At 26.9% G+C, this 9,672-nt stretch overlaps 1 non-coding gene across 1 annotated transcript; it reads right to left on the minus strand.

Annotated features, from left to right (window-relative positions):
* Positions 1 to 3,005: 3,005 nt before the first annotated feature.
* On the minus strand, positions 3,006 to 3,078 carry TRNAK-CUU (transfer RNA lysine (anticodon CUU)). The gene has a single exon. It is a non-coding gene; the product is annotated as a tRNA-Lys (tRNA).
* Positions 3,079 to 9,672: the final 6,594 nt, after the last annotated feature.

Raw genomic sequence — 9,672 nt, forward strand, 5'->3', positions numbered from 1 at the left:
TCACCAGAAGTAGAACATAGTTAATGTGGAATCATTCCAAGGACATTAAGGACAATGACTTGTCACAAGTTCAGCATGAAGAAATTATAACTCGGCAAACGGGAAAATTTTGATAACGAAAAAGAAAAAGAACTGAAAAAATAAAATAAAATAAAAACAGTTACTTAACGGCAACATGTCAATACTTTAACCTATTGAAGGTAAAACTAATGATGTCCTTATAATGTCATAATATTTTTGCATCTACTCTTGTTGTTGGGATACAAATAAGTCTCATATTGAAAAAATAAGACAAGAAATAACAACTTATATAACACAAAAATACTTCAATGATAGTCTTTTGGGTGATGATCAAAAGTAAAATTGTGAGGGCTTAGACCCAAAGCGGTCATCATTGTGAAGTATGCGTGTGCAATAATCTTATAAAAAATAAAACTAATAAAATATTCTCTCAAATAAATACCATAAAATAACCATAATAGTGGTATCAGGACCCAAAACGGATAATATCTCATTATTGTGGAGTATGTTTGTCCAATAACCTTATAAAAAATAACATTAATAAAATATCTCCTCAAACAAATACCATAAAATAACTCTAATAGTGGTATTAGAGTCGCCTAGTTGGATGCGATAACAAGTCCCTTGTTTGAGGGGAAGATTGTTGAGAATCAAAAGCAAAATCGTGAGGGCTTAAATGCAAAGTGGACAATATTTCATCATTATGGAGTATGCTTGTGGAATAACTTTATAAAAAATAACACTAATAAAATATATCCTCAAACAAATACTATAAAATAACCCTAATAGTGATATCAGAGTCGCCTGGTTGGATGCGATAATAAGTCTGTTGTTTGAGGGGAGGATTGAGGATTGTTGAGATACAAATCTCATCATTATGGAGTATGAGTCTGTTGTTTGAGGGGAGGATTGAGGATTGTTGAGATACAAATCTCATCATTATGGAGTATGCTTGTGCAATAACCTTATAAAAAATAACCCTAATAAAATATCTTCTCAAACAAATACTATAAAATAACCCCAATAGTGATATCAGAGTCGCCGGGTTGGATGCGGTAATAAGTCCCTTGTTTGAGGGGAGGATTGTTGAGATACAAACAAGTCTCACATTGTTGGGTGATGACCAAAAGCAAAATCGTGAGGATTAAGGCCCAAAGCGGACAATATCTCATCATTGTGAAGTATACTTGTGTAATAACCTTATAAAAATAACTCCATAAAATATTTCTTCCGGCAAGTGTACGAGTTATAAAAGAGATGTATATAAAAATTAAGTTTTAAATTTATTTTTTTTCGGATGCTTGTATGGCTTATTTTTCACGCTTTTTTCATTATTTTGAAGATCCTTTTTGTTTTAACATTTGTTAGTTTTTATCTTAATAAGTTTAGTGGGGCAAATTTCAAATTTTGAATACATCAAAAAAAAATATTTAAATTTGTGTCCCAAAGTAAAAAATAATTAGTCTTTCAAAATGACAACATTAACTAAAATTAAAATTTGAATTACCAAAATGAATATTTTCAATGATAAAGGATAAAAATATATGTTAATAAGATAAATGATTAAAAATATATTTTAACTTCAAAAATTTAAGATATAAATATCGTTATTGAAGGTCATATCTTGTTGAAGGTCTGGTATAGGTCCATAAATAAGGTTTTTTTTACTATTTATTGATAATTATGATATTAATGCAAACTATTCACCAAATTTTCTAACAAAAAATGATAATAACACAAAAACCGGTTTGAGTTTAATGACTTGAATTGATAGTATATTTTTTTTTAATTTAATAAGAAGGTATTATTCCTTCGGCCACCACATGCCTAAGTCGAGTACCTTGAATTTGATTTTGTTGAATGTTAACTTCTTCCGTAAAAATTGTATGAATGAGAATTAAACTTTGAGAGTTTGTAATTATTTTAAAGAAAAAGTAAACAAGTTATATATTGGTTTCAATACCCAGTATCTCGATCAAGTTGAAGTTTAGGCCTAGTTAATAACATTGATTAAAATTCAAGAGTACGAACTGTGTAAAATAATGGGGAAATAGTGCAACAAAACGGGTCACTAGGCTCGTGCTTTTACCCTCTTTTATTTATTTGCACTCGCATTTCAAAAAAAGAAAATGGAAACTACCCTCAGTTACTTGTATAACGTGAGTTTCTGAAAGTATAAATATGTAATTCAAAAACTTATTTCCAGAATTTGAAGGCAAAAAAAAATCATTCAAGTGTGCATGAGTGCATGAGAAAAGAGATCATCACCTTTCTCTTGTAATCTTATTGGCTCCTATGATGTTAGATCCTGAACTCAAACAGTATTGTATATTGTGAAAAATAAATAAATACATCAAAATTTAGTTTTGAATTCATGGTTGGAGTTTTTTATATATAAAAAGAATAGCATAATCCTTCTTAACCCTTTTTTTCTGGGTTGAACACCAGTTTCCCTTTCAATTATTATCCTCAAGGAAGAAAATAACCGATTAACATAAGAATAAAAATAGGCCCTTTAAAGTTTTTTTTTATTCATTAAGGGTTTAATAGGCCCTTTAAAATAAAATAAAAAAAAAATTAATACCTTTTGTTTTAAAACAATTCCTCTTTTTTTATAAGTAGTTTTTTTATTTTTTTTTAAATCTTAAAATATCCTTAATTTTTTAATTTTACATTTCAAATGTTCAATTTAACATTTTCTCCTTCTTTTTCACACATTCCCTTTTCTCTTGTTTTCAATTTTCATTTCAAAAAAATTGAAAACAAAAAAAATTTAAACATCTCAATAAAAATTTTCAAAAAAAAATTTAAACATTCAATTTTTTAATTTCATTTCAAAAGTATTTGGGCCTTTCGGCCGTTTGAAGTTCTGAACCCACAACATTTGAACCAAAAAAAAAAGAATTGGGCTTTTGGCATTGCCATTTGAAGTTCTGAACCCACAAAGCATATCAATAAAAGTGTAAGAAAAAAAGCAAAAAATTCGCCCACCGTGGGGCTCGAACCCACGACCACAAGGTTAAGAGCCTTGCGCTCTACCGACTGAGCTAGACGGGCTTTTGTTTAATACCTAAAACAAAACATATTTATAGGAATACTTACTTCATAATTTCTTGCCACCCCTATTAATGGTCATTGGAATAATTATTAGTACATTTAAAAATTCACTTAATAATAAAAAAAATAAATTTATACTGATAAATTGATTTACTATAATCATTATTTTTTTCCGCTCATTCAATGTCTGTTATCTTGATTTATCAAAAAAATTTATTTGCAACTATTTTCTTCAACAAAATTTATTATCAACCAACTTTTTATTATTATAAATTTGTTTATTTTCTCTTGACATGTAAACTTCAGGCATGACCTATATAACTGAAAATTCTTGTTTTTATTCAATAATATTGCTTAAATAATCTAATAATATTGAAATTACAAAAAAGAATTTACAGTACACAGATAGTAACATAATGAATAAGGTTAGCAGGTTTTTTTTTATTTATGTATATATAGTAAATATTTTTTACACTATTATTAATTCATAAACCATCTTATATGATAAGTTTCTCGAGTTTAAAAAATTATGTTAAAAGTAATATTAAAGATAGTTTTTTCATTAATTAACGGTTAAAAAAAATTATAGTCAAAATGTTTATTAAACTCTTCAAGTCATCTATTTATGGTAACCCTTTTAACATTTTGTAGTAATGAAATACTTATCTTTTCTCAAGATTTAATATGAAACATCTATTCCAAAAAAATACAATATTTATATTTATTATTATTTTTCACTCGAAACTACTTCTCTTATGAACAAAGCTTAGCTATGAATAAACATAGTTTAACTATGAATAAACATTTTTATTAGTATTCTTCAATCATTTCTTACATCTAAATATATAAATTTGATTCATGTATCCCTCTCTTTGTTTATGAACTGCTTGGATGCATGTGATATGCACCAATCAAAGATTGTACTCTTGACTACATTTTTAAGGAACAGAGTTATCTATTAATTATGTTACACATTATTACTATTTATCTATTTTTATAAGACTCTTTTCAAATTTTCTTTTGTATTAATTTTTTTTAATCATTTTCTTACTTTTTTATATGTTAATTATGATAACTATTTTAAAAAAGAGTGTTGTTAGAAATAACACTTCAACAAGTATAAAAATACTTTGTATTCAATTTTTTATCTCTTCATTTACACTTCTTCAACAAGTTGTAGCTCATTATTTTTAAAAAGTGTGAGTTTTTGAATAACATTGTTTAACCTGTCTTCTAGTATTTTTTTTTTCTCCACACATCAGAACTAAAGTTTGATGAATCCAGACAACACACAACTCATACAATACAATAAGAAACAAATCTATAAGTTTTCCTTATCTCAGATCTTTCAATGAAGAAGAAAATGAAGGATCCATGGAGAAAACAAACCATCGACTTTTGTCGTACAACACTCCAATTTATGATTCTTAGCTTTGAGGCTTTAAATCTTAACTGAACTCCAACTAATGGTACTTTAGGGAAGACACGGAGCTAATCTGCAAAGTCAAAAGGGATAAAGGTTTTCTTTAGCTCCAAAGCTCCTTTCTCTAACATCTTTCTAAGTTTCTTAAGAAAATAAACTTATAAAATTTAATTCTTAAGAAAATCTTATATATCTTTCATAAACTTGGTCAACTTGACCTCCACTCAAAATAACTAAACTCATAAAAAAAATGTCTTAATCTTTAGAGTTTTTTAAAGCATTAAAAAACAACAAATCACTTAATCATTTAGTTAATAGAAATAATTAAACAATCATAAAACTCATAGTGTTATAAGAGATGTGTCAAATATGGAAGGTGTAATATTCATTTTTTTAAAGGGGGTATTTTTGTAAATTCTATTAATGGCATTTTCTCAATTTTATTAAAGTTTGAGGGGTAAATGGGTAACTTGGAACGGGCCATTCCAAGCAATAAAAAGACACTAAATTTTAAGTTGGAAACGGGTCCAGAATGGGCCGTTCCAACTGGGAGAACGGGTCATTCTGATTTTGGAACGAGCTATTCTGGAGGGAGAACGGGCCGTTCCGGAATGAGAACGGGCCGTTCTGGATGAGTCCCGGAACGGGCCGTTCTGGTTTCGGAACAGGCCTTTCCAGTTCAAAAATTTGCGTAGATTTGAAGGGCCCAGAACGGGCGTTCCACTTTTGGAACGGGCCGTTCCGGGTTAGGCAGGCAGAATTCTATAAATAGGGGGTTGGGGGTGTTGGAAAAGCATGATTGAGAGAGATGGTCCTAGAGAGAGAAAGAGGAGAGAGAGAGAGAAAAAGGGAGAGGAGGGGAAAGAAAAGAGGAAAGAAAGGAAGAGGAATCCAGTAGAGGAGGTTCTATCAGGGGAGAGAAAATAGGAGGGAGAGGAGGAGATTCTGCCCGAGTTTCGGTTCTTGTTTAAGGAAGAGAGAGGAGGAGGTTCTGCCCGAGTTTCAGTTCAGGTTTATCCAAGTAAGGGTAGTACTTATAAGACTTAATCTAGTATGTATGAGCATGATAAGGGTAGTATAACTTTTAATATGCTATTTTGTTTATATGAAGATTATCATTTGTTTAAGTTGATGGTTGTTTTAAGTGTTTAGTTATTTATGTTATTATATTGAATAATTTGGCATGGTTATGGAAATTTTTGGTATGTAATTATGGAATATGCTATATGTGTATGGTTTGGAAAGCTAATAGAACTTAGAGGAGTAAGGTTATGGTATGGATTAGATCTCTTGGTGAGATCAGGATATATTCTTTAGAAAAATATGGAATTAGGAGTCCCATGGTGAGGATTCCAATATGGAACTTTTCCAAAGGTTATATGATAAACCACTTCATATGTTAGGTGGATTCTAAAGTACTCCTCTAAGTATTCTATTTGCTACCGGTATGGGTCTAGGCCGAGTCATACCGATGGATGAGGTGGCCCCACCAGGGTTACGTGACGACGTAATCCAACTGTATATTTTCCGTGAGAGGTTAGGCATGAGACATGGGTTGCTGACATGTTTCACCGTATCAACACTTGGTTTGGATGGTATTGAGGCCAACATTTGGTTTGGATGTGTTGGTTACATCATGGATTATACAGTGGTGTGACTTTGTTATGGATGTGGAATATGTATACATATGGTATGGATTGTATACATTGGTTATGGATTCTTTATTATCATGAAATATGTATGCATTGGCATGGATGTGTATACATTATATTTTGGATTGATTTATATTTAGCTTAGAAATGACTTGTTGGTCTGGATAAATATTGTGGATAAATATCTGTTTAATGATATTTTATTATGATGTACTATGATTGGTTTTATATGTGCTAACCCTTATATTTCTATGATGTGGACTGTGATGATCTCACTATGTGGGGGAGCAGATCAGGTGTGAGGTCTTGGGATAGCAAGAAGTCTTTTGGATAGCTGCTTTGAGAAGTGGCTAAGTTTAGAGCTTGACCAGCACCTAGGGTGTCTTGTTTTGATGTCTTCATGACGTTGTAATTATATTAACTTTTTGGATTACTGTATAACCTTACTGAGGATGACTCTACTATAAAATTATGTTATACATATTTTAGAAACAATTTTATATGTTATTGTATGTTTATACTCTAGCGTAGCTGGCTCTTGTTCTATTTTCTTTAATACATATTATTTATCTTTGGTTGGTTCTGGATGTGACAGCCTAGGGTGGGTCGTTACAGAATGATTTTTTTTCTTTACTAAAACATCATATCTCCTATCATGTGAGTTAATTTGGTAAAACTATTAATGAATAAGAGAAAATTTGTTTTTATTATAAATTTTAATATTTTTGTGTAATTAAGAAAGGAATTAAAAGTATAAAATATAAGAAAAAAGTGAATATTAAAAGGGTTTAATGGTGATACACTAAAAATATAAAATAATTTTACACTATCAACTAATTAGATATCACTATTGATATAATTTTGTTCTTATTCATAAGAAATAAAAGTCAATCACTTATTATAAATAATAATTTATGATTAGATCACAAAGTAAAATTATTTTATATTTTTAGTGCATCATCTATTTTATCATACTAAAGTATATATGGATAAAAAAATTATAAAATATTAAATAAATAATATAACTCTTACTAAAATGTCTTAAAAGTAAAATTTTTGATTTTATCAAGCTCAACACTTATACACATAAATTAATACAAATGTATCTTTAATCAAACGTATTTACTAATTTTTCTTATGATTAATCTTTGTTAAAAAAATATTATTAATTATTTTTTATTAGGTTATTCTCTTACACCATTTTTTGTCATTTATAAAGATTTAAATTAAGACTGTATTTAAGGAGTTTAACTAAGTTTCACTTTGATCACCAACTTGTTGATAATATTAGATTTTTTTTGGTGATTTGAAAGGAAAATAAAGAATTAAAAAATGTAATATTGAAAACAAAGTTAAAACAAGAAAGAAAAAGTGAATTTTGCTTTATAAATCAATTTTTCTTTTTTCTTTTTTTACTTTCCCGAACTAAATTAAAGACTATACATGTTTTTTCTATCTATATTTTTTTCTCACTCGTGAGAGTAATTTTCATACACATTATGGGATATTGGAGTATTGTTGGTACCCTAATAAGTTCAGTTTTTGAAAAGGAAGGCAATTGTTGTTTTGTATCTTCAACATTCACTAAAAATTAAACATGACTAAAATAAAGAAATAATGGAATTGTGAAAGAGTGAGAAAATGGGTTAGAGTAACCATATGGACTCAAACTTGTTTGATGAAGTGTATTATTTAAGTAAGTATTAAGAATAAATTAAAATGGAATTAATTCTTCCTACCTTATTAATATTTTCTTACTTGACTTGACTTTGTAGATGCAGAAAGTATTAAGAATAATTTAAAGTTTAATTTCTGAAACTACTTTTTCTTAAGTATATTAAAAAAAATTCTTAAAGTAAAAGTTAGTTAAAGAATATAATTTGTATCGTCTAAAAACACAATGATTGACTAAAAAAGAAGTGAAAAATACAATCATTATTTTAATAGCCTTTATTGACTCGAGAAAATAAATTTGAGCATTTTATTGTGTGCATCGCATATTTTGGACAATTGAATATTACCATAGCAAAAGTGCATTTAACATCAATGTGTGTGCTTTGGGAGGAATCCAATAAGGCTAATGAATGAATTAAATAACATACACAATCATTAACATATTTTCTCTTAACACGTTAAAATTTATTAAGGGTTAAAGTATTTTCTAATTATTTTCTATAATTTTAGTTACTTAATATTTTAGTTTTTATAATTTGGTATAGGTTTTTTAGTCTTTATTTTTAATCTTTTTAGTTTAAGTTAGATATTTTTAGTCATATTATTAATTTTTTGCAGCATTATATATTTTATGTTATCGTAATAGAAGAATTTAATTTTGTAAAAGTAAAAAAATAGTGTTTCAATAATAAATATCATATGTGAAATTTAATAAAAAAAACAAAATTTTAAGAAATTTAATTTAGATTAATTCTAATAAAATAAATTAAACATTAAATATATAAAATTAAATTAATATTTTTGACACGTCAATATAAAAAAAATTATAATGACTACAACATTACAAAAAATTTATGATAGACAAAAAAATTAACAAAATTGTAAATATAATAACTAAAAAGATATATCTTAAATTATAAAGACAAAATAATTAAAAAAAAATAAACATAAAGATTATAAAAGTCTATTTTAAACTATACAAACTAAAAGATAAAGTAAATGAATTATAAAAACTTAAAAAAAGGTATTTTGACCTTTATTAAAACCCACAAAATCAGAAAAGAAATAGAGATAGTCATTAGCGTAAAATCCACCAAATTTTATGTTTTAGAACAAATTTTAACCAATAATTTTTTTTAAAACAAGTGTTATAAAAAATGTATTACTAATATTTCTCTTTAATCATAGTATATTTGTAGTGTAAAGAAAGAGAAATGTTGATATAAGCGAACTATAAAACAATTTTAAAGCTTGAATTGTAAATTTTATACCATTATCTAATCACAAACTATTATTTATATTAAATTATTATCTTTTATAATAAATAAAAGATAAAAATAATATTTAATTAATTATAAAATTATTTTATACCTTTAGTATATAACCACTGAATACATTTTAAAGTCACATTCGAGCTAATTTTTATAATTTGATGTTGTTAAAGCTTTTATATATTTATCGCATAAAAACAATTTATTTAATAATTAAGGAAAACTTTGTTAATAGCGTGAGTAGAGATTTAAAATTTTACGATTAATATTTTGTGCCATTGTATCTTTAAGTTAAAAAAATTTGTGATATTATTTTTTATATTGATTTTTAGTTAATGGAATACTGGAAATTTTATTAATTACCCATTATCTCAATAATTCAAGGGATATTGAATTTGAGAAATATTTTATTTTTTAATTATAAAATATCACCTTATTACTACTATTATTTTTTTTATTTTGTATAAGACATAGTGAAAACGTATATTATCATTTTTTTTTTGTTTCATTATTTCCTACATAAAATTATAAAAATTAACTTATACAAATATTTTTATAATTAAAAAAAATATAA

This window comes from Cajanus cajan, chromosome 1 (assembly GCF_000230855.2).
Source record: "Cajanus cajan strain Asha chromosome 1, NIPB_CcT2T_4, whole genome shotgun sequence".
Taxonomy (NCBI): Eukaryota; Viridiplantae; Streptophyta; class Magnoliopsida; order Fabales; family Fabaceae; genus Cajanus; species Cajanus cajan.